Source organism: Scyliorhinus torazame, chromosome 5 (genome assembly GCF_047496885.1).
Source record: "Scyliorhinus torazame isolate Kashiwa2021f chromosome 5, sScyTor2.1, whole genome shotgun sequence".
NCBI lineage: Eukaryota > Metazoa > Chordata > Chondrichthyes > Carcharhiniformes > Scyliorhinidae > Scyliorhinus > Scyliorhinus torazame.
Genome location: NC_092711.1, coordinates 143,430,939 through 143,458,075, shown reverse-complemented (window position 1 = coordinate 143,458,075; position 27,137 = coordinate 143,430,939).

Sequence of the window (27,137 nt, the reverse complement as noted above, 5' to 3'; positions counted from 1 at the left end):
CCCTACCCCAGTGCCCTCTGATCCTCAACGTGCCTGGCCCTCCGAGCTCTACCTCGGCGAATCAACTGGCGAGCCGGCATTCGGGGCGGAAAGCACTATTGGGAATGGGATATTGTCCAGGGCCTCTGCGGATCTTCTCTTCAACGGGCTTTCCAACTTCTGACGCGAACTGCTGAGCGTTCAACGATGTTCCTGGTGTCTGAAGCGACTTTACTTTTTTTCAGTCCTTTCTTCACTGCATTCTCTCAACAGAATGTGTCAGTAATGGTCTCCGAATAGACTGCTCACTCTCAGTGTCACTCGGGAACTGCAAGAGTAAACGTCCGGTGAAATTGTAGGTCTCTGAGTCCAACAGCGATTCCAGGTCGATGTCATCCATTCCTCTCGCTGTGGTATTGTCCATTATGTCTCCCTCAATGTTGCTCAGCAGTGAGTCATTCTCACCGCTGCTCGGGAATTGCACGAATAAAAATCCGGAGGACCTGAAGCTCCTAGCGTCCGACGCGGATTCTAGATCGATACTGTCCATTTCTTCATCATCTATGAAGAAGATGGGGTATTGTCCACAGTGGCTCCCTCAGTGTTGCTGAGCAGTGAGGTTTGGTCCTCTGGATGATGATCGATGGCAACAGAGGAGACCTCACCGGCAGATCTGTCTTCCACATCACTACTGCCATTGACGCTATTTTCCTGCAGTTCAATTTGGCATTCAATGTCATCAAGATTAACAGCTGGAGTAAGAGATTCAACCATTGGTTCAGGTGCGCTGCTTGTCCACGTCGATCATTTTACAGTCTCTCACACCTTCGCTGATCTCCAGGGAAACTTACAGATCCTGCTGGTCACTCTGGCCGCTCGGTACCAGGATCACCCTCCTCCACAACAGCTGACCTTTGATCTCTGACATGAGGGCCTGGAGGTTCAGCTCCTCTTCTGGCTGTTCGGTTCCAACTTCGATCTCCTGTCCAGACACAACAGCAGCTGAGGTATTTTGACTGTTGACACATTGTGCCTGATCTCCACCGGGGATAATTTCTACAGTATTCACTTCATCAATCTTTGCGATAGAAACGGAACAAACTGCTCCGTGTATCTTACCATTTGCCCAACAATATATAATCCACGTAGTCACGATCATTGTTCTGAGTGCTTGGATAAAATGTTCACTCTTAGCAATCGTTTTCTGTGTGAGCAGTTGGCAGGTAGAAGACCAAATCAATGGTAAAGATTCTGTCAACAGCGAGTTAAACTGGGTAACTATGGAAACAGGTGATGCGGGATGACGTAAACAAACATGGTGGGTACCGTGACATCACAGAACTCTGTCACAATAGCATCATACCCGACAGTGTGATGTCACAGGGACCACAATTCCCCAATTTAGAGAATCAAGTCAGGAAGCAAAGAACAAGGGGCAGAATTCTCTGTTTGAGAGGCTAAGTGTAGACACCAGGACTGAATGGGAGGTGTTCCCCGGTCCTGATGGGGGCGTGACTGCCGGAGCCATTTAGGACATGCTAATGCGGCAGCATTCACACCACGTGGCACTAATGCAATTCCAAAGCAGGCCCCGAGATTCACGGATACAGAGCTCGAGCTTTTACTGGATGCCATGGAGGAGACGTGGGGCACACTGTTCCCCGAGGTGGGAAGGAGGTTGTCACCCACAGATGTCAACCGGGCCTGGGCGGAGGTTGCAGAGGCCAGGATCGGATCATGGTCAGTAACTCGGGACCGAGTGGTTAGTGTCTACCTATATTTTCCAGTTATGGACACAGCGTACTCCCTATCGCCCCCCAAACTCCCCATCCCCCCCCCCCCCATACTCCCCATCTCCATACTCCCCATCCCCCATATTCTCCATCCCCCCATAGTCCCCATTCCCCTCCGTACGCCTCCTCCCCCCCCCCCCCCCCCCCCCCCCCCCCCCGGCGCGATGAACGAAGCACGCAGCTCACAATGCCTCCTCTGTATGAGGCAGGAGAAGTTGGCCCACAACAGATGGGAGAATTCCCAGACAGGCGGTGGGGTGCCGGATATCAGAGTCCTCACCCCCTACGAGGAACAGGCCCTGGAGGTTGCGGGGGATGACCTGTCACCCGTGAGTTGTTAATGCCATACAGCCTGACCCGTTTGGAACTACCTCTGGCAGCCCATTCCAGACACTCACTACCCTCTGAGTGAAGAAATTGCCCCTCTGGGTCCTTCTGAATCTCTCCCCTCTCACCTTAAACCTATGCCCTCTAGTTTTAGACTCCCCTACCTTTGGGAAAAGATGTTGACTATCTACCTTATCTATGCCCCTCATTATTTTATAGACCTCTATAAGATCACCCCTAAGCCTCCTACGCTCCAAGGAAAAAAGTCCCAGTCTATCCAGCCTCTCCTTATAACTCAAACCATCAAGTCCCGGCAACATCCTAGTAAATCTTTTCAGCACTCTTTCCAGTTTAATAATATCCTTCCTATAATAGGGTGACCAGAACTGCACACAGTATTCCAAGTGTGGCCGTACCAATGTCTTGTACAACTTCAACAAGACGTCCCAACTCCTGTATTCAATGTTCTGACCAATGAAACCAAGCATGCCGAATGCTTTCTTCACCACCCTGTCCACCTGCGACTCCACCTTCAAGGAGCTATGAACCTGTACTCCTAGATCTCTTTGTTCTATAACTCTCCCCAACGCCATGCCATTAACTGAGTAGGTCCTGGCCTGATTCGATCTGCCAAAATGCATCACCTCACATTTATCTAAATTAAACTCCATAATTCTTATAAACCTCTATCAAGTCGTCCCTCATCTTTCTCCGTTCTAATGAGAAAAGGCCTAACACCCTCAACCTTTCCTCGTAACACCTACTCTCCATTCCAGGCAACATCCTGGTAAATCTCCTTTGCACCTTTTCCAAAGCTTCCACATCCTTCCTAAAATGAGGTGACCAGAACTGCACACAGTACTCCAAATGTGGCCTTACCAACGTTTTGTACAGCTGCATCATCATCTCACGGCTTTTAAATTCAATCCCTCTGCTAATGAACACTAGCACATCATAGGCCTTCTTCACAGCTCTATCCACTTGAGTGGCAACTTTCAAAGATCTATGACCATAGACCCCAAGATCTCTCTGCTCCTCCGCATTGCCAAGAACCCTACCATTAACCCTGTATTCCGCATTCATATTTGTCCTTCCAAAATGGACAACCTCACACTTTTCAGGGTTAAACTCCATCTGCCACTTCTCAGCCCAGCTCTGCATCTTATCTATGTCTCTTTGCAGCCGACAACAGCCCTCCTCACTATCCACAACTCCACCAATCTTCGTATCGTCTGCAAATTTACTGACCCACCCTTCAACTCCCTCATCCAAGTCATTAATGAAAATCACAAACAGCAGAGGACCCAAAACTGATCCCTGCGGTACGCCACTGGTAACTGGGCTCCAGGCTGAATATTTGCCATCCACCACCACTCTCTGACTTCTATCAGTTAACCAGTTTGTTATCCAACTGGCCAAATTTCCCACTATCCCATGCCTCCTTACTTTCTGCATAAGCCTCCCATGGGAAACCTTATCAAATGCCTTATAAAATCCATGTACACTACATCCACTGCTTTATCTTCATCCACGTTCTTGGTCACCTTCTCAAAGAATTCAATAAGACTTGTGAGGCAAGACCTACTCCTCACAAATCCGTGCTGACTATCCCTAATGAAGCAGTGTCCAGATGCTCAGAAATCCTATCCCTCCGTACCCTTTCCATTACTTTGCCTACCGCCAAAGTACGACTAACTGGCCTGTAATTCCCAGGGTTATCCCTATTCCCTTTTTTGAACAGGGGCACGACATTCGCCACTCTCCAATCCCCTGGTACCGCCCCTGTTGACAGTGAGGACGAAAAGATCATTGCCAACGGCTCTGCAATTTCATCTCTTGCTTCCCATAGAATCCTTGGATATATCCCGTCAGGCCCGGGGGACTTGTCTATCCTCAAGTTTTTCAAAATGCCCAACACATCTTCCTTCCTAACAAGTATCTCCTCTCCAACAATATGGCCCCTCTCATTTGTAAATACTGAAGAAAAGTACTCGTTCAAGACCTCTCCTATCTCTTCAGACTCCATACACAATCTCCCGCTACTGTCCTTGATCGGACCTACCCTCGCTCTAGTCATTCTCATATTTCTCACATATGTGTAAAAGGCCTTGGGGTTTTCCTTGATCCTACCCGCCAAAGATTTTTCATGCCCTCTCTTAGCTCTCCTAATCCCTTTCTTCAGTTCTCTCCTGGCTATCTTGTATCCTTCCAGCGCCCTGTCTGAACCTTGTTTCCTCAGCCTTACATAAGTATCCTTCTTCCTCTTAACAAGACATTCAACCTCTCTTGTCAACCATGGTTCCCTCACACGACCATCTCTTCCCTGCCTGACAGGGACATACATATCAAGGACACGTAGTATCTGTTCCTTGAACAAGTTCCACATTTCAATTGTCTGCTTCCCTGACAGCCCATGTTCCCAACTTATGCACTTCAGTTCTTGTTTGACAGCATCGTATTTACCCTTCCCACAATTGTAAACCTTGCCCTGTTGCACACACCTATCCCTCTCCATTATTAAAGTGAAAGTCACAGAATTGTGGCCACTATCGCCAAAATGCTCCCCCACTAACAAATCTATCACTTGCCCTGGTTCATTACAAAGTACCAAATCCAATATGGCCTCTCCTCTGGTCGGACAATCTACATACTGTGTGAGAAAAGCTTCCTGGACACACTGCATAATCACCACCCCATCCAAACTATTTGATCTAAAGAATTTCCACTCAATTTTTTGGAAGTTGAAGTCACCCATGACTACTACCCTGTGACTTCTGCATCTTTCCAAAATCTGTTTCCCAATCTGTTCCTCCACATCTCTGCTGCTATTGGGGGGCCTATAGAAAACTCCCAACAAGGTGACTGCTCCTTTCCTATTTCTGACTTCAACCCATACTACCTCAGTAGGCAGATCCTCCTCCAACTGCCTTTCTGCAGCTGTTATATTATCTCTAATTAACAATGCCACCCCCCTAATCTTATTGAAACATCTATAACCAGGAACCTCCAACAACCATATCTGCCCCTCTTCTATCCAGGTTTCCGTGATGGCCACCACATCGTAGTCCCAAGTACCGATCCATGCCTTAAGTTCACCCACCTTATTCCTGATGCTCCTTGCATTGAAGTATACACACTTCAACCCATCTCCGTGCCTGCAAGTACTCTCCTTTGTCAGTGTTACCTTTCCCACTGCCTCACTACATGCTTTGGCGTCCTGAACATCGGCTACCTTAGTTGCTGGACTACAAATCCGGTTCCCATTCCCCAGCCAAATTAGTTTAAACCCTCCCGAAGAGTACTAGAAAACCTCCATCCCAGGATATTGGTGCCCCTCTGGTTCAGATGCAACCCGTCCTGCTTGTACAGGTCCCACCTTCCCCAGAATGTACTCCAATTATCCAAATACCTGAAGCCCTCCCTCTTACACCATTCCTGCAGCCACATGTTCAACTGCACTCTCTCCCTATTCCTAGCCTCGCTATCACGTGGCACCGGCAACAAACCAGAGATGACAACTCTGTCTGTCCTGGCTTTTAACTTCCAGCCTAACTCCCTAAACTCGTTTGTTACATCCACACCCCTTTTCCTACCTTCGTCGTTGGTACCAATGTGCACCACGACTTCTGGCTGCTCCCCCTCCCCCTTAAGGATCCTGAAGGCACGATCCGAGACGTCATGGACCCTGGCACCCGGGAGGCAACAAACCATCCGAGAGTCTCTCCCGTGCCCACAGAACCACCTGTCTGTACCTCTAACTATTGAGTCCCCTATAACTACTGCTCTCCTAATCTCTCCCCTTCCCTTCTGAGCCCCAGAACCGGACCTCGTGCCAGAGACCCGGTCACTGCAGCCTACCCCTGCTAGGTAATACCCCCCAACTGTATCCAAAGGGGTATACTTATTGTTGAGAGGAACGACCACAGGGGATCCCTGCACTGACTGCTTCCTCCTCTTCCCACCTCGAACTGTTACCCAGCTACCTTTGTTCTCAGGTGTAACTATGTCCCTGTTGCTTCTATCTATCATCCCCTCAGCTTCCCGAATGACCCTCAGTTCATCCAGCTCCAGTTCCCTAACACTGGTCTGTGAGGAGCTGGAGATGGCTGCACTTCCCGCAGGTGAAGTCAGCAAGGACACCGGTGGTCTCCCTTACCTCGGACATTCTGCAGGAGGAACATTCCACTGCCCTCGCTGCTATCAACTCTACTTAGTCTCCCAGTAAAAATGAAAGAAAAAATAGCTTACCTGCTCACAGCACTGAGTCTTTTTTTTTTAGGTTAGAGGAGGCGGGAGGGTGGGAGACACTACACATGTAATGTCTCTGGTTTCCTCACCTTTCAAATTTATTGGGTAATACAACCTTCCCAGGTCTCCCCACGGCCGACTTCCGGTTTCCTGCTCCGAAAAAGTAAGTTAAAAATCAAAAACTGAGCTTAGCTTCCAGCTCTCCCCTCCAAAAATCGCTCCCCTCTCTGCCCGCTCCGCTGGAAGAATGAGCTTCCAGCTCATTCAAGTCCATAATTCTCTGAAGGTGGCAAGGCAGGTTGAAACAGGTGTTAAGAAGGCTTATAGCTGGTGCGGCGCATGGGCTAGAGGCGGGCCCAAGAAAGGGAATGGCTGACCAGCCCCTTTGCCCCTTTTTTGGGGGGGGGGGCCCTTTGCCCCCCAACTAGGCTGGTCACCTGGAATGTCCGGGGGCTAAATGGGCCGGTAAAGAGGGCACGTGTGTTTGCGCACCTGAGGAGACTGAAGGTGGACGTGGTGATGCTGCAGGAGACACATCTTAAAGTAGTGGATCAGGTCAGGTTGAGGAAAGGTTGGGTTATCAGGTTTTCCACTCGGGGCTGGATTCAAAGACAAGAGGGGCTACGATTCTGATTAACAAGCGGGTGGCATTTGAGGTGGGGAGGATAGTCTCGGATGTGGGAGGCCGATATATCATGGTTAGTGGCAAGCTGCACGGGATGAAGGTAGTGCTGGTCAACGTATACGCGCCACATTGGGACGATGGGGATTTTATAAAGAGGGTGCTGGGGAAGATTCCAGACCTGGAATCGCACAGGCTGATTATGGGTGGGGATTTCAACACGGTTATTGATCCAGGCCTGGATCGGTCATGCTCGAGAACGGGCAAGGTGCCAGCAATGGCAAAGGAGCTGAAAGGGTTCATGGAGCAGATGGGGGGGGGGGGGGGGGGGGGGGATCCATGGAGATTTAGGCAGCCGAGGGCCAAGGAATTTTCTTCTTTCTCCCACGTACACGGGGTGTATTCCCGAATAGATTTCTTTGTTGTGGGCAGGGCTCTGATGGCGGGGGTGGTGGACACGGGTTATTCAGCGATTACGATCTCAGACCATGCTCCGCACTGGATGGACAGGTCACTATGGATAGCAAGCAGCGCCCGCAATGGAGGTTGGATGTGGGGCTGTTGGTGTGCGAGAGGTTGAGGAAGTACATGCTGAACTACCTGCAGGTAAACGACACGGGGGAGGTCTCAGCAGCGGTGGTCTGGGAAGCGCTGAAGGCAGTGGTGAGCTGATCTCGATCCGGGCTCACAGGGACAGGACGGATAGGGCAGAAACGGATCGACTGGTAAAAGAGATTCTGCGAGTGGATAGGATGCATGCGGAGGCTCCAGAGGTAGGGCTGTTAAGGGAACGCCGGAGGCTGCAGGCGGAATTTGGTTTGTTCACCGCAGGAAGGGCAGTGGAGCAGCTCAGAAAGGCGAAGGGGGCGATTTATGAGCACAGGGAGAAGGCCAGTAGGATGCTTGCACAGCAGCTCAGAAAGAGAGAGGCAGCTAGGGAAATAGGGAAAGTTGTTGACGGGGATGGGAACTCGGGGACTCGGCAGGAGTGAGCAAGATCTTTTGTGACTTTTATAGTAGGTTGTATAGGTCGGAACCCCCTGCGGGGCCGGATGGGATGAGGCACTTTTTGGATGGGTTGACTTCCCCGAAGGTGGATGGGGAGCTGGTAGAAGGGCTGGGGGCCCCGATCAGGCTGGAGGAGATTGTGGAGTGTTTGAAGGGCATGCAGTCGGGTAAGGCCCCGGGAGCGGATGGGTACCCAATCGAGTTCTATAAAAAGTTCTCCAGAATATTGGGGTCTGTACTGTTGAAGGTCTTTAATGAGGCCAAGGAAAGAGGGGTTTTACCCCAGACGATGTCACAGGCCATGATCTCGCTCATTCTGAAAAGGGACAAAGACCGGAGCTGTGTGATTCTTATAGGCCAATAGCCTTGCTGAACGTGGATGCCAAACTTCTGGCCTCTAGGATTGAGGACTGTGTACTGGACGTTATAGGGGAGGACCAGACAGGGATCGTTAAGGGTAGGCAGCTGGGGGCCAAAGTAAGAAGGTTGCTAAACGTGATCATGATGCCCCTGGAAGGTAGGGAAGTTGAAGTGGTGGTTGCGATGGACGCGGAAAAAGCCTTCGACCGGGTCGAGTGGGATTACTTATGGGAGGTGCTGGAGTGGTTCGGGTTTGGAAGGGGCTTTGTTGACTGGGTTAGGTTGCTGTACCAGGCTCCGGTAGCTCGTGTATGGACAAACAGGACGACTTCAGAATATTTCAGGCTACACCGGGGGAAGAGACCGGGATGTCCCCTCTCCCCACTGCTGTTTGCGCTGCCGATAGAGCCGCTGGCAATTGCTCTGAGGGCCTCAAGGGGCAGGAAGGGGTTGTTCCGGGGGGGGGGGGGGGGGTGGAGCACAGAGCCTCGCTGTATGCGGATGACCTACTGATGTATGTCTCAGACCCAATGGAGGGGATGGGGGAAATTATGGGAACCTTAGGGGAATTCGGCCGGTTTTCGGGGTACAAGCTAATATGGGAAAGAGCGAGTTGTTTGTGGTTCAGGCGAGAGGTCAGGAGAGGCGACTGGGGGAACTGCCGTTTAGAGTGGTAGGGGACAGTTTTAGGTACTTGGGTATTCAGGTGGCGAGGGATTGGGACAGGCTACACAAATTGAACCTGGCCCGGTGGGTGGACCAGATGAAGGAGGATTTCCGAAGATGGGACACGCTCCCGTTGTCTCTGGTGGTCGGTCAAAATTATGGTCCTCCCGAAGTTCCTTTTCGTTTTCCAGTGCCCCCCCATCTTCATCCCGCGGTCCTTTTTTAAGTGGATCAATATGATTATGGTGGGCTTTGTGTGGGGGTGGCAAGCCGCCGCGGGTGAAGAGGGCAATGCTCGAGCGGAGTCGGGTGATGGTGGGCTGGCGCTGCCGAATTTCAGCAATTACTACTGGGTGGCTAACATAGCCATGGTTTGGAGGTGGGGGGGGGGGGGGGGGGGGGTGAGCCGGCCTGGGTGTGCATGGAGGCGGCTTCATGTAAGGGCACAAGTTTAGGGGCATTGGTGACGGCGCCGCTGCTGTTCCCGCCGGCGCGGTACTCCACCAGTCCAGCGGTGGTGGCAGCCCTGAGAGTCTGGGGGCAGTGGAGGAGACATGTGGGAGCAGAGGGGGCATCGGTGTGATCCCCAATCTGCAACAACCATCGGTTTGCCCCGGGGAGGATGGACGCGGGGTTCTGAATTTGGCGGAGAGCGGGGATTGAGAGGATGGGTGACTGGTTCTTGGAAGGTAGCTTCCCAAGTATGAGGGCGCTGGAGGAGAAGTTTGCATTGGCTGGGGGAAATGAATTCCGATATTTACAGATACGGGACATTTTGCGGAAGCAGGTACCAACCTTCCCACTCCTGCCGCTAAGGGGGATTCAGGATCGGGTGGTCTCTAGAGGATGGATAGGGGAGGGGAGCGTCTCGGACATATATAGAGAGCTTATGGGTTCGGAGGAGACGCAAACCGAGGAGCTGAAGCAAAAGTGGGAGGAGGAGCTAGGGGGAGAGATAGAGGAGGGCCTCTGGGCGGACGCGTTAGGAAGGGTCAATACTACCGCAACGTGTGCCAGGCTCAGCCTTATCCAATTTAAGGTTGTTCACCGGGCTCACATGACAGCAGCCCGGATGGGGTGGAGGACAGGTGTGCGAAATGCGCGGGGGGGGGGGGGGGGGGGGTCAGCGAATTATGTCCATATGTTCTGGGCATGTCCAAAACTGAGGGAATTTTGGCTGGGGTTTGCCGATGCCATGTCCACAGTATTAAATGTGAGGGTGGCAATGAGGACGGGGGTGGCGATTTTTGGGGTGTCGCTGGATCCGGGAATCCAGGGGGAGAGAGAGGCGGATGTTCTGGCCTTTGCTTCCCTGGTAGTCCGGAGGCGGATATTGTTGGCATGGAGGGACTCAAAGCCCCCGAAATTGGAGACCTGGCTTTCGGACATGGCTGGCTTCCTCTGCCTGGAGAAAATTAAGTTTGCCATGAGAGGGTCTCTGCTGGGGTTCGCCCGGAGGTGGCAACCATTCATCGACTTCCTCGCAGAGAACTAATCGTCAGCAGAAAGGGGGATGGGGAGGGGGAGGGAGGGGGTTAGGTTCGCGTAGGTTTGGGGGGTAAGTAATGGCAAGGCCTGTGGGAGAGGAAGGTGGAATTTGCACCATGTTTATATTTTTCTTGTTATGTATATTGTTGATTTTGTTGTTGTTGAAATGCAAAAAGAAAAACCTCAAACGTTTGTAAAAAAAAAAGTTTTTTTTAAACTTTTTTATTAGATGTGAGTTGTCAAGTCTTTGACATCTTCTGGATAATGCGCAAAAGCTTGTTGAAAGGGTTAATTTTCCTGCAGAAACAAAAATGGGTGTATAATGGGTGGATACCTTGGAATGATGCCATTTGCATCTCAACGTTTTTTTTAAATGTCACTCAAATGGACTGGGAGTAAAAGTTGGATTGCTGCCAAATTCCCTTATCAAGCGTCTTCGAACAATGTGTTCTCTCCATGGATTTGTTTTTAATCAGAGTTACTTACTTTCCTTAAAAACACCTTACACATTGTCTGAAGTTTTAATTTTCAAGCTAATTTTAAACATTTATTTTAAAATATCAAACACAATTTATTGAACATATGACTGAACCAATCTTGCGCTGAATGAACTTGGTTTTCTGTATATCAATTCATCGATTCTGTTAAAGGGAGTACTGCTAACAAGATTTGTTAATTTCCTAAAATTAACAAAGCAACATTCAAAATAATGACAGTTTTCTCAAGTTAACAATTCTTGGCAACTTTTACGATACGTGACTTGGGGCGTATCCCTGTAGCCAGGGGGCGGGCCTTCATCATAGGAGACCAGTTTGTAATCATGAAATCTGAAACTCGCAAAATGGCCGTCTTCAACACAAGAAAGGAATTTCATATCTCTTATGGACAGATTTGTCGGTAACGGAGGAGGAGAGGCGGTTTCTGACTGAGGTCTGGGTAGGATCAAGTTTAAAGCTGCAGACAGTTCTGGTTTTAAACCAGTGACAAAATGGGTTTTTGATAGATCTTTTAAATGGTTTACAACCTAGGTTGTTGTCTTTATCACTTCAACTCCAAGTTGTTTGGTGCTTAATGGGTTAAGTTGTATTACACTTTGTTTGCCATGAGGCTCGTTGCTTCACCGAATAGGCTTTTCTTGTTTAAAAATCTCACAGTTTATTAAAGCTGCCATGAGAAGCTTTTGGATTGGTGCCAGCAGCATTTTGTGGTTGGTCTCAAGAGTAAGAATTAGGTTTGTTCTGTGGTAAAAGTGTCCTTGACAGATAGTTCATTTTGCCAGACTCCCCCTGTGGAACTTCGATCAGTGTATTCATTGTTTTCATGTCAGTAGCAGCTTGCAATAATATAGGATTTGGTTTAAATATCACTGGTATATCTTGGGCCTTAGTTAAAATCATTTCAACTCTTCCCGTTGGTGTCGCTGTTTGCTTTGGAGAGTTCAGATGATTTATTAAAGACAGATTTGAAGGCTTTTGAGCTGTTAATTTGTCTGTCAGTAATTTGTTCTGACATTTCATGGTGTCCTTGTCATTTTCCAACATACATTTTTCCTCAAATAACTGGCAATTTTGACTTTTAAGACCATCATTTTCTGATATTAACTGTTGAAGTTTGGATTCTGAGTCAGTATCTTTCTTTTGGAGTTCATCAATTTGAAATGATTGTTGTTGAACTTTAAAGGTTTCATTTTCCAATAATGTTTTAATCTGATCACATTGTTCAAGTTTAGATTTTGCATCGCATAATTCTTCAACAACTGCTGCTAGTTGGTCTTTAGTGAACTTAAGGTCATGATCGAATTTAGCTTTTGCGATTGTCTCTTGATGTTTTTGGAGTTGTGCCATTACTGCAAAAGACCATTTCATACGTTTTCCTCCATTTAAACGTGTGGTTTTTCCCCATGCCTTCTTGATATTATCAAGGGACCACTGTCCTATGGGGATATCATATTTTGATTCAATCTTTCTTGCAACTTCAGACAGTCCATATTATCGACAAATCAAAGATCTAAGATCACCCAATATATCGTCAATAGAGACATCCGGTACAGCGCGCCCTCCCTTGGACATTGTGGGAACTTGTTCTCTACCATTTGAAGGTCCTGAATCTATTTTAGGAGTCATGTCTGCCATAAACTCAGCCTTACTTTTTGGTCGCCAACTATGTTTGTGTATCTGTGTCCACTAGCCCGACTATTCTTTCAGTCCTGTTTTATTGTAGTTTCAACGACCAGCACCCGATTGAATTAACACAGTCTATAAAACGGTCCTTTCTAGGGGTCGAAGCACTGCTTGAGGCGGCTTTAAGACTTTTAATGGGTGAAAAAGATATTTCTTACCGCAGTCTAGCCGTTTTTATTTGGGTCTTCCGTCCTTCTGGTCTTTCTTCAGTCTTCTGATTTCATCCTGGCTGGCTCCTCCCCTTTTGCCAAACGACGCCAGTTGTAGAGACCTACCATATGGATTTAGTGGCACTTGCGACACTAAAACTCAGTAGAAATTTGAGTTAAAATTTATTGGGTGCAAACAAGAATCGTTTATTGCCTCTATTTGTTTACAATTGAGAACCACTTAAATCTTATTCTCTAATAAGTCCGGCTAGCAAAAAGGACTTAAAAAGAAGCAACTTGTACACAATTTAACTTTGAAATAATACAGAAATGGTTTCTTGCTTACAGCAAATCAGATTGCATTTACTTCAACAGTTAGAGTGGAAAAGTGAAAGTATAGAGACAGCGAATAATTTAGATCAAATTATCGATGATTCATGAATAAAGATGGCCATACGGACCCGCACGGTTATACAAAATCATATCAGTCTTTAGCCATCTACACCCCTATGTAATCCCAATTGGTTTAGGTTAGAATCAAATGAGTTTGATTTGACGATTAGCTGTCAATCTTCAATGTGCAACATTAGCTTTAAACGTTTCATATCTGAATACTTGTGTATGTTATGGAATGCGATTCTGTGCGATTATCACAACCAGTTTAAACTAGACTTAGAATAATAGAATTTACAGTGCAGAAGGAGGCTATTCGGCCCATCGAGTCTGCACCGGCTCTTGGAAAGAGCACCCAACCCAAGGTCATCACCTCCACCCTATCCCCATAACCCAGAATCCCCACCCAACACTAAGGGCAATTTTGGACACTAAGGGCATTTTATCATGGCCAATCCACCTAACCTGCACATCTTTGGACTGTGGGAGGAAACCGGAGCACCTGGAGGAAACCCACGCACACTGGGGAGGATGTGCAGACTCCGCACAGACAGTGACCCAAGCCGGAATCGAACCTGGGACTCTGGAGCTCTGAAGCAATTGTGCTGTTCGCAATGCTACCGTGCTGCCCTCGCTATTTTGCACATTGTGGACACTAGTGTCAGACTTCTGCTGACTTTGCTATTTTGCACATTGTGGACACTAGTGTCCGACTTCTGCTGACTTTGCTATTTTGCACATTGTGGACACTAGTGTCCGACTTCTGCTGACTTCGCTATTTTGCACATTGTGGACACTAGTGCCTGCCCTGTCCTTGGAATGATACCTGGTACGGCTTGTGTTTTAATGTCACACTGTCTTACAAATGTATTTGTGAGAACAATGGAGCTCAGTAAAAGTGCTGTTTTGATCTATAATGGAATTATGCTGTGTCGTGCTGTTTTGTGTCTCTGTTCTGTTGAAGCTATATGTTTTGAGATGACCTGAGGTTATGAGTGTTGAAATCCTTAATTTAAAATGGGTATTTAAAACTGGGGCTTAATATTAACGTTAAATAGCTATCTTTTAACTATCAGGTGTATTAGAAAATAGTTGGTTTCTACAGAAGCCATGTTAAACTCTAACGTGTGACGAGATCTTTATTTCAGAAATTAATACTGTATAAACGTGAATGCTTCGACGCTGCTGAGTGAGCATTAATTGTTGAAATAAATAAATTCTTCAATAATTTTGACAAGAAAGAGAACATTAAATTGTGCCAATATCTGGCTCAACCACAAGGCTATTTGTTGAATCCAATCAAGATGAGTAAGAAATAAAGCTATTGTCTTTCACAAACTGTCTTTTTGAATCAGTGTACCTTGGAGTGACCAAATATATTAATTAAAGATTACTGTTTTATTTAGCCACCAATCAGTAACAGCTGATTGATCCTTAATTCAGTTACAATGAATGAATCAATAATGAATCAGCAGTTCTCGTAAAAGACTGATTTTTATTTGCTGTAAAAATGCAAAAGCAGGGCAGCAGAGTAGCACAGCGGTTAGCACTGCTGTCTCACAATGCCAAGGTCCCAGGTTCGATCCAAGCTCTTGATCACTGTCCGTGTGGAGTTTGCACATTCTCCCCGTGTTCGCATGGGTTTCGCCCCCACAACTCAAAGATGTGCAGGGTAGGTGGATTGGCCACGCTAAATTGCCCCTTTGTTGGAAAAAAATGAATTGGGTACTCTAAATTTCTTAAAAAGCTTAATTGCTGTATATGTAAAGAATGTTTTGGGCTGCATGGTGGTGCAGTGGTTAGCACTGCTGCCTTACGGTGCCGAGAACGGGTTAGATCCCGGCCCAGGGTCACTGTCCATGTGGAGTTTACACATTCTCCCCGCGTCTGCGTGGGTCACACCCCCACAGTCCAAAAAGATTGTGCAGGATAGGTGGATTGGCCACGCAAAATTGCCCTTAATTGGAGAAAAATAGTTGGGTAGTTTAAATTTATAAATTTTTAAAGAAGGAATGTGTAATGAAGGTAAAAGTACTGGCAGGAGAGACCTTCAAGGTCAGATTAACCTCATCATATGATATTGTAAAATAAGGGATTCTATAGAAGCAGATAAAAGGACAGTATGAAACAGTTCTATTGTATTTCTGCCTAAGTTAATGAGAGAAGGAGGTGTCAGTAATTGGGGATCCAATTCAATTAATCTAGTGACCAAATTGACCAATTGTCATGTTATGAGGTAATGGTCACTTTGGTGATAAAAGTAGAGGTTCTGAACGCCTTCCTTGCTGGCCAAGTACTGAAGACTCCTGAGGCCGAGTTCCAAGGAAATTACTGTCAAAGAAGGAGCCAGACTTCCGAGGTTGAATTCCACAAGAATTACTGTCAAAGGAGCCAGAGAGGGTTACGCTTCTACAGACTGATCCCCCACATGAAGTTGGAAAAGTCAATGCCTTAAAGTTCAGTAAACCTTTTTCTTTTCATAAACTTATTTTTGTATTTACTATCCAGAAAATTCTGCCTTTGTCTTAATTGATTTAAATGCTGTCCAAACTAAAGTGAATTTATTAAATGGTAAGTTGGGGGTGGCTGAAATTAATTATGTTCTCGATAACAAGATCAGTATCTTCAATTAAAAACCTTGCATTTCTATAGCACCTTTCACATCCATAGGGCGTCCCAAAGTGCTTCACAGCCAATTAAGTACTTTGAAGTGTCATCACGTTTTGTAATGTAGGAATCGTGGCAATCAATTTACACACAGCAAGATCCCACACACAGCAATGTGATAATGAGCAGGTGATCTGTTTTTAGTGATGTTGATTGAGGGATAAATATTGACCAGGACACTGGGGTAACTCCCCTGCTCTTCTTCAAAATAGTGGCCGTGGGATCTCTAACATCCATCTGATAGGGATAGACAGGGCCTCAGTTGAACATCTTATTTAAAAGAAGGCTGTTCTGACAGTGCAGCACTCCCTCAGTGCTGCGAGGAGGAATGTTGGATGTAATTTTTGTCCTCCAGTCCCTGGACTGGGACTTGAATCTACAGCCTTCTGACTCAGAGGTGAGAAAACTGCCCACTTAGCCACGGCTGATACTATAGACAATGCAAAGTTAGAAAGTGAAAGCTACCCTTTAAAGCCCCCATCCTTTGCCTCCAGTGCCTAAATGTAATAATAAAAACCCCAGTATAAATAACATGGATTTGACTGACAAATGTTGAGGTGTTGGTTTCGAGTCGCAAGGTTTGACTTCCCATTTGAGCTTCGGGCACCTTTCTGTCTCTCTGTTGCTCATGTCAATGACAGACAGCGATGGAGCTGAGGGCTGAATTTAACTGAGAATAACGCTCCAGTTGGCAAATTTCCATGAATGTCACACAATTTATGTAAAGGGATAAATCCAGATTTAGAGAAGACAGATTTTTAATGGGTTGAAGGGTAATGGAGAACTGGCAGTACGGTGGAATTAAAGCCAGGATGAGCACAGCCATGATAGAATTGCAGAGCAAACTGGTTGGGCCAAATGGCCTAATTCTGCTCCTATATCTTATAACTTATGAAAGGGGGAGACATTGATTTGCTCCCAGATGTTGCCCAGAGGAGGAAGTTTTCGTCTGACACTCATTGTCGAACCTCCACATTATGACATCACAAAGGAGCTCGTCCTCTAAACCAGCCAATAGGAATAAATCCGTTCCGCAGTGGCGTCACTGCATTTGAGCGCACAAGCCCGGCGCGCGGCCACCGCCCAGGGTGCCGACCCCCCCACCGTCTGATCCCTCTTCCCCCAGCCAGCACATCGTCGAGACGGTTTCCAGGCAACCAGCTGACAGCTCCGGCCAGAGCGAGAAGCCCCTCCCCCAACCCAGGACTGCGCATGTCTCGGGGAGAGGGGAATCTGCGCATGTGCAGGGTGAGCTCAATCCCGCTGGCTTTACCGCTGATTTGTGCCCAATGGGAAGATAGGAGGACCGGAAGTATTCTGTTTCTCCGCCAATCAGAGCTCCCCCATTGTCTCAATGCGGAAGCTGGACATGGAGGTTTCTGCCGAGCAAAGCCGTTGTTCCTCCAACCCTGAATGAGCTTGAACCGCACACAGACTCCTGTCTCCAACATCTGTGAGTAAAACACTTTCTTTTCTCCCTTTTCCATTTCTTTTCTCATTCTCACCTTCAGTTGGTCACTTGCAGCAACTGAAGAAAAAAAAGTGAATCCAGGGAGGGTGCAGACTCTGGAAAGCTTGGCCCAGGTCTCGCTCTCTCTCTCTTAAAGACATTGACATCCTTTGTTCCCTCAGCTTGACACATTTATTTGTCTGGCTAAAAGGATGGTCTCTTTCCTAATGTTCACAATTAAAGGGCTGATTTCCCCAGGAGATGGCTGACATTTAAGGGGACAGTAAGCAGGGCAAATCCAACTCAGCCAATTACTTCTCTGTGGGTCTACTGTCCATCATCAGCAAAGTGATGGAAGGAGTCATCAAAGTTGCTATTAAGTGGCACTTATTCTGCAATAACCTGCTCCCGGACGCTCAGTTTGAGTTCCGCCAGGGTCACTCAGCTCCTGACCTCATTACAGCTTTAGTTGAAACTTGGACGAAAGAGCTGAATGCCAGAAGTGAGGTGAGAGTAACTGCCCTTGACATCAAGGCAGCATTTGACCGAGTATGGCATCAAGGAGCCCTAGCTAAACTGGAGTCAATAAGAATCGGGGGATAACTCCACTGGTTGGAGTCACACCTGGCACAAAGGAAGATGGTTGTGGTGATTGGAGGTGAATCATCTCAGCTCCAAGACATCACTGCAGGAGTTCCTCAGCCCAAATATCTCCAGCTGCTTCATCAATGATCTTCCTTCCATCATAAGGTGAGAAGTGGTGATGTGCAGTCATCCACAATGTTCAGCACCATTCTCAACTCCTCAGATAACAAAGCAGTCCATGTCCAAATTCAGTAAGACCTGGACAATATCCAGGCTTGGCCTAATAAGTGGCAAGTTACATTTGTACGACACAAGTGCCACGCAATGACCATCTCCTACAAGAGAGGATCTAACCAACACCCCTTGACATTCAGTGGCATTTCCATCGCTGAATCCCCCACAACCAACATCCTGGGGGTTACCATTGATCAGAAACTGATCTGAAATAGCCATATTAATACTGTTGCTCCCAGGGCAGGTCAAACGCTGGGAATCCAAGGTGTGTAACACACCACCTGAAGCCCCAAAGCTTGTCTACAAGCACAAGTCAGGTGTGTAATGGAATACGCTCCACTTTGCTGGATGAGTGCAGCTCCAACAACATTCCAGAAGCTCGACACTATTCAGGACAAAGCATTCAAACCTTCCATCACCGAAAAACAGTAGCAGCTGTGTATACCATTTACAAGATACACTGCAGTAACTCATAAAGATTCCACAGACAGCACCTTCCAAACCCACAACCACTACCATCTAGAAGGACGAGCAGCAGATACCTGGGAACCTCACCACCTGGAGGTTCACTTCCAAGTTACACACCACCCTGACTTGGAAATACATTGCCGTTCCTTCACTGTCCCTGGGGCAACATCCTGGAATTCCCACCCTAACAGCACAGGGGATGTAGGGCAGCATGGTGGAGCAGTGGTTAGCGCTGCTGCCTCACGGCGCCGAGGTCCCAGGTTCAATCCCGGCTCTGGCTCACTGTCCGTCTGTAGTTTGCACACTCTCCCCTTGTTTACGTGGGTTTCGCCGCCACAACCCAAAGATGTGCAGGGTAGGTGGATTGGCCTCACTAAATTGCCCCTCAATTGGAAAAAATGAATTGGGTACTTTAAATTTATAAAAAACAAATTTTTTAAAAACAACACAGGAGATATATCTACACCTCCAGGCTGCAGCAGTTCAAGAAGGCAACTCACCACTACTTCGGAAGGGCAACTGGGGATGGGCAACAAATGCTGGCCTGACCAGCATTGTCCACATCCCGTAAATTAATTTTTAAAAATTTACTATCGGACAGAAATATGTCCAGTGTTGTTATGTGGTATGTATTATATATTATTGATGGTTCTGTAATAAAATACATGTATTATTATTTCTAGTTTTGTAATATAGTACTGGACCTACATTATATATTTCCAGTCATACAGTCATTGCAGCACTGACAGAATCCATTTGGTAACTCAAGTCAATGCTGACTCTCTGTACAGCAATCCAGTCAGTCCCATTCCCCCTCGATATCCCTGTTCACCTGCAAGTTTATTTTCTTCAAGTGACCATCCTATTTTATTTTAAATTATTGATCATCTGGACTTCCACAACCCTTGTGGGCAGTGAGTTCCCTGTCATGACCACTCCATGACTAAATAAAATTCTTCCTCAGAATTTCCCCATCTCTAATCAGTAAATGTACTTATATGGAGATTCTCTACTCTTGTGCAGGTTTTAGTGAGTTGAGATTTGTTGATCAGCACCTTCACGAAAATTGGGAGGGAAAGTAAGTGAATACAGGCTGTATATTACACACATTTTTCATCCAGTAATATAGACATATATCTGTCTGGCAGCCTGCATGAAGATTTTCAGGTCTCTGTGTCCAGGACAGGAAGCAGTGCACTCTTGAGGTTGGCCTGGTCAAAGTCCTGGATCTGTCAATCAGCCTGAATCATCACCTTCAGGAGAATTGGGAGGGTGAATATTAGATACAGCAGAGTGAGAATGCAGGGAGAGTGTGTGGGTTGGAGATTGAGAGCATTTCAGGGAAAGAGAGAGGAAAGAATGTTCAATAGAAACTAGAATTGTCTGTTCTGAGTTTCTATCCTGTACTGACAATGATTTGTAAAATCTGATTGCAGGAAGTTCGAACGAGAGGAGTTTGAGGCGGATATCTCAAACTAAATATCACGTCAAGAACTGACTGAGTCACTCAATTCTTGGGAACCGGAGATCATCGGCCTTTGAATCTAGAAGGAGAAATGTTTGTCTATTCTGTCTGCTTCAAGAGATTTTAAACATCAGTGTGTCTGGAAAAGCACTGAGACACACACACACACCCGTGTGAGACTGTTACAGAGCACTGACTGTGGAAAGAGCTTTAACCAGTGACACAGCCTGAAAAAATACTGCACCATTAACAGCAGGGAGAGACTGTACAGGTGTTCGGTGTGTGGACGGGGCTTCAACTGATCGCCCAACGCAGTGAGACGCAAGATCACCCGGACCATGGAGAAACCATGGAAATGTGAGGATTGTGGGAAGGGATTCAAAGGCCCATACGGGCTGGAAAGGCATCAACGCAGTCACACTGGAGAGAGGCTGTTCACCTGTTCTGTGTGTGGGATGGGATTCACAGCCCCGTCCAAGCTGGCAAGGCATCAAAGCAGTCACACTGGAGAGAGGCCGTTCACCTGCTCTCAGTGTGAAAAGGGATTCACTGACATTGGCAACCTGCGGAGACACGAACGAGTTCACACTGGGGAGAGGCCTTTCACCTGCTCTGACTGTGGGAAGGGATTCACTCAGTTATGCAACCTGCAGAGCCACCAGAGAATTCACACTGGAGAGAGGCCTTTCACCTGCTCTCAGTGTGAAAAGGGTTTCACTGACATTGGAAGCCTGCGGAAACACGAACGAGTTCACACTGGGGAGAGGCCTTTCACCTGCTCTCAGTGTGAAAAGGGATTCATTAACATTAGTAGCCTGCGGAAACACGAACGAGTTCACACTGGGGAGAGGCCTTTCACCTGCTCTCACTGTGAAAAGGGATTCATTGACATTGGCATCCTGCGGAGACACGAACGAGTTCATACTGGGGAGAGGCCTTTCACCTGCTCTCAGTGTGAAAAGGGATTCACTGACATTGGCAACCTGCTGAGACACCAGCGAGTTCACACCGGGGAGCGGCCATTCATCTGCACTGTGTGTGATAAGGGATTTACTCAGTTACCCCACCTGCAGAGACACCAGCGAGTTCACACCGGGGAGAAGCCGTTCATCTGCTCTGTGTGTGATAAGGGATTTGCTCATTTATCCAACCTGCTGAAACACAATGTCACTCACACCAAGAGCAGGCCCTTCAAATGCTCTGACTGCAGGAGGGGTTTCAAAAGCTCACAGCTACTGATGTCCCACCAGCGTGTTCACTCTGAGGAGAGAACGTTCAGCTGCTCTTGATGCACAAAGAGGTTTAGATCCTCATCCAACCTGATGAAACACGAGCGAGGTCACACCGGGGAGAGCCCGTTCACCTTTCCGACTGGGAAAAGCGTCACTCGGTCATCACTTGCTGAGCCACAGTGTCACTCACAGCAATGAGAGACCCTTTAAATGCTCCGACTGTGGGAGTGGGTTTAAAAGCTCTCAGGTACTGATGTCCCACCAGCGCATTCACACTGAGGAGAAACTGTTCAGCTGCTCTCACTGCGACAAAGAGGTTTCAAACATCATCCACATTGCGGAGACACCAGCGAGTTCACACTGGAAAGAAGCCATTCACCTGCTCTCACTGTGGGGAGGGATTCACTCAGTCGTCCAACATGCTGAGACACCAAAGGGTTCACAAGTGATGTCGGGTTAGATTCTGCTGTTATTCCTGCTGTTAATCATATCCAGGACTGAACCTGGAGTGGGTGGAGGGGTTTGTCTCCTCGTCAACTCCTGGTGCTAGGACGTGGTGACCCTGGCGAACTACTGCTCTCCGGATCTGGAATACCCGACTGTGAAGTGCCGTCCATACTACCTTCCACGGAGTTCACTTCTGCCATCATCATGGCGGTCTACATCCCACCCCAGGCGGAAGTGAAGAAGGCGCTTGATGAATTGTAACCGCTATCAATAACAATGAAGCAGAATACCCGGAGGCCTTGTTCATCGTGGCCGGGGACTTTAACCAGGCCAACCTCAAGAGTGCACTGCCAAAATTCCACCAACACATCTCCTGTCCCAACAGGGGCCCCAACATCCTTGACCACTGCTACACAAACATCAAGAGCGCCTGATGATCCATCCCCTGACTGCACTTCGGAAAATCGGACCACAAGACGGTGCTCCTTCTCCCGGCATACAAGCAGAAACTTAAGCTGGAGAATCTGGCGATGAAGGTTGTGCAAATGCTGGTCTGAGGCAACAGAAGAGCTCCTTCTCGACTGGTCCATATTCAAGAACTCAGCAGTCAACCTAAATATGTATCCCAGCACCATCACAGACTTCATCAGCAAGTCTGTAGAAGATTGTATGTCAAAGAAGGTAGTACGTACGTTACCCAACCCAAACCCATGGTTTAATCGGGAGATTCACTCCCGACTGAAGGGCACATCTGAGGCATTCAAGTCCGGCAACCCTGACCTATACAAAAAAATCTAGGTACAACCTCTGCAAAGCCAACAGGGATGCCAAGCGACAACAGAAGAGTTGTCCGGAATAAGCGAGAATCATGGACTCTCATCGATTGTGGCAAGGCTTAAACAACATAATGCGCTAAAAAGCAAAGCCGAGTAGAATCTTTTGCAACAGCGCACCCCTTCCTGACAAACTCAATGCATTTGATGTTTATTTCGAGCAGGAAACCAACAAACCTTTGTCATCTGCCCCAGCTGTCTTGGGCACACCCATGCCCACCGTCACAGCCTCCAAAGTCAGTTTGGCCGCCTAGAAAGTGAATCCTTCGAAAGTGGCGGGTCCTGACTGAGTCCCTGCCATGCACCCAGATCCTGCGCGGGCCAACTGGCGGGTGTGTTCGTGAACATCCTCAACCTCTCTCTACTCCGTTCTGAGATTCCCACCTGCTTCAAGAAGACCACCATCATACCAGTGCCAAAGATGAACCAGGCAGAGTCTTTAAATATTTTGAAGACGGAGTTGAATAGATTCTTGATAAGCAAGGGGGTGAAAGGTTATCGAGGGGGTCAGTGGGAATGTGGAGTTGAGGTTACAATCAGATCAGCCGGGAACTTACTGAATGGTGGAGCAGGCTCGAGGGGCCGAGTGGCCTACTCCTGCTCCTAATTCGTATTCTATCACATCCTTTATAATAGATTTTGGCATTTTCACTCCTACTGATGTCAGGCTAATGGGTCTGTGGTTCCCCATTTTCTCTCTATCTCCTTAAATAGTGGGGTTACATTTACCACCTTCCAATCTGCAGGAACCATTCCAGAATCTACAGAATTTTGAAAGATGATCACCAATGTATCCACTATCTCTCCAGCCACCTCTTTCAACACTCTGGGATGTCGAGCAGCAGCTGCCCATATAGTTAAGTGTGTAATTGTAAGGTTGAATTGAGTAGTATCTGTAATATGTAACTGAGTTTAGTGTTGGGGCCTTACTTAATAGACAGGTGACTGGGGATGCTGGGCAGGTATTGGTTCTAAGTCAGTGATCTACCACGCTTCGCGTTCAGGATCAAGAGGAGGGATATGTGGCCGCCTAAAGTGGCGTCTGGCAAAGGATGCTGGGAAAAGTGGCCAAGTTCAGGGACAGACAGGCTGCAGCTTCCAAATAGACAAAAAGCTGGTTTGTCTTAACAACCGAGGAAAAAGGCCATTGAAAGGCCATCCCGGGACAATGGGCTTAAATGGAAATTGACAAAGTGGCAGATTTGGTGGCGTCAGTTTTCCTCATTTGGGAAGGCATACGTGCCTCGGACACCAACGGACATGGCCGGTCAGGACAAGCCCCGCAAGGTAGCGGATTTAATTGAACATTATCGATCAAGGTGATCAAGCCCTGATGATTGATTGGGCCTTCACCTGGGACCGCCCAAAGGGGCTCAAACTCCTGGGGATAAAAGGTGCTGCGCAGCCCACCATTCGCTCTCTCGACAGCAGCTCTCAACAGTAACCAACAACAGTGACCCTTCACCGACCGAAGAGGAAAACCATCCACGCCATCGATGGAAGGACCCGAGCCGAGGATAACAACGACCAGCAACAGACTTTCAACACTGCCAGACTGCGGACTCCAGATAAGGCCATATCTGCCCAGTACTTGCCAGTCACTTGAAAGTTAAGTTAAGGTCTTGTGTGCATTAGCTTAGAGTTCAACTTGCATGTGTGTGTGATTAATTAACAGTAACAATTGTGTGATTGTAAATAAAGTATATTATTGTCTGATACAACTTATGGTAATTTGTCCAGCGTATAAGGGTTAGAGACACACTATGGTTTTGGTACAACAGATCCTTGTGAAATTTGAAGCTCCCCATTGACCAATTGTCAGAATGAACAAAATGCAGTCCTGGATGTAATTGAAGCAGAAACAATAACAGCAAATTCCAACCCTTGTAATCACTTGTGAACTTGTTGGTGTCTCAGCAGGTGTGATGAATCACTGAATCCTTTCCCACATTGAGAGCAAGTGAACGGCCTCTTCCCAGTGTGAACTCATCGATGTCTCCACAGTGTGGATGAGTAATTGAATCCTTTCCCACACTGAGAGCAGATGAACGGCCTCTCCCCAGTGTGAACTCGCTGGTGTAACTTCAGGCTGGATAACTGAGTGAATCCCTTCCCACACTGAGAGCAGGTGAATGGTTTCTCTCCAGTGTGAACTCGCTGATGTCTCTGCAGGGTGGAGGAATCACTGAATTCCCTCCCACATTGACAGCAGGTGAACGGCTTCTCCCCAGTATGAAGTCCCTGATGTGCCTGCAGGCTGGATATCTGAGTGAATCCCTTCCCATAGAGAGAGCAGGTGAATCCCCAGTGTGAATGTGTCGATGAGCTTCCAGTGCAGATGGGGCCTTGAATCCTTTCCCACAGTCCACACATTTCCATGGTTTCTCCATGTTTTGGGTCTCCTTGTGTCTCTCTAAGTTGGACAATTGAAGCCTTACCCACACAGGGAACACATGTACGGTCTCTCCCCGCTGTGAATGCTGCAATGTTTTTTCAGGGTGCGTAACTGGTTAAATCTCTTTCCACAGACAGTGCTCTGGAACACTCTCACTCGGGTGTGTGTGTCTCGGTGCTTTTCCAGTCACAATGGTGTTGAAAATCTGTTGATACCGACAGCTCAAGCAAACATTTCTCCTTCTAGATTCAAATGCCGAAGATATTCAGATCCCAAGGAATCGAATAACTCTGTCAGATCTAGATGTGACGTTTGAGATTTCTCTCTGAAATTCCTCCACTTCTAATATCTTGGAAAAACAATTTACAAAAGTCAGCACTGTCAGTACAGGATAGACATTCAAAACAGACAATTCTGGTTCCTATGGAACATTCTTCCCTCTCTCATTCCCCAAAAGCTGTAAATATCCATCCAACACACTCTCCCTCCGTTCTCCCTCCCAATTCTCCTGAAGGTGCTGATTGACAGATCTATGCTCACTGCTTCCTGTCCTGGACACAGAGATCATAACAAATAGGAGCTGCAGTCGGCCATTTGGCCCACTTGCCTCATCCTTTAATGAGCTCAATGGCCAATCGACCTCAGCTCCATTTACCCACACTACCCTCATATTCCTTGGTGACTTCAATGTTTGGGGGGGGGGGGTCACAATCAAATCCAGTGACTACCTGCATGTACTTTGTGTCAGGTTGAGGTCAATGCCACCCCCCCCCCCCCCCCCACTTTTCATCCCAGTCCCAGGAGATTAGATATTGGGCTCCAAACAATTCCCCCGTGCTGGAGAAACTGCTCTATCTGCCATACAGGCAGATGGCCCAGAAATGCACATGTCCAAGGGATGGGGGCCCTTAATTGAAAAAAAAAAGACTGGGCTCTTTAAATTGAAAAACTAAATCTGTCTAACTCATCCTTGAATATATTCAATGACCTCTAGACTCCACTGGTCCCTGTGGAAGAGAAATCCCGAGATTAACAACCCTGTGAGGTAACAGATTACTGAAAATATATGATGTAGTTACAGTACAATATTACATTACTAGAAATAATAATAAATGTACTTTACAGAACCATAAATAATATATCTAATCTGTACCATATAACAACACTAGACATATCTCTGGCTAATATTAATTTACTGACCCTTAAATGTCAGCCATCTCCTGGGGAAACTAGCCCTTTAATTGTGAACATTGGGAAAGAGACCATTCTTTTAGCCAAATAAATGTGTCAAGCTGAGGGAGCAAAGGATGTCAATGTCTTTAAGAGAGAGAGAGGGACCTGGGCCAAGCTTTCCAGAGTCTGCACCCTCCCTGGATTCACTTCCTTTACCTTCAGTTGCTGCAAGTGACCAATTGAAGGTCAGAATGAGAAAAGAAATGGAAAGGGGGAGAAAAGGAAGTGTTTTCCTCACAGATGTTGGAGACAGGAGGACGTTTCAGTCTGTGTGAAGCTTCATTCAATCTTCATTCACACAAAGGCAGTGCTCTGATTGGCTGGAGGACCAAAGTCCTTTTGGTCCTCCCAGTTTCTCAATAGCCAATACCTGAGCAGGAAGGTCAGAGGGTGGACTCTCCTCTGCACTGCGCAGTTCCCTACCGCCCTTGGACATGCGCAGTCCCGGGCTGGGTGGAGATGGAGATCACTGGGCTAGTTCTCGCTCTGGCCGGAAGCGTCAACCGGTTGCCTGGAAACCTTGTCTGCAGGATGTGCAGGGGAAGGGAGAGGGGGAACAACAGGAGGGGTCGGGGCTCTCGTGCCCGCCCGCCGGGCCTGCGCACTGGAACCCGGAAACGTCACCGCGGAACAGAGTGATTCAGGCAGGGCTTCTTTGGGACGTCACAATGACCCAGAGGGGCGTTCCCAGCACTCTGAGAGCAACACCCTGGTCACATAAACAAAATACTCTGGATTGGACAAGAGCTCAGCGTCGGGAGGTCAAATACCCGCCCACCCCACGTGCGCCGAGGTCCGTCCCCTCATTGTCTCCATGACTGAGATTGGCCAATAGGAACCTGTGGACGACTGGACAGGCGCTGATCCTCCAGCCAATCAGAGTCTGGGGCCTGTGTCACTGGCTGCACGAAGCTT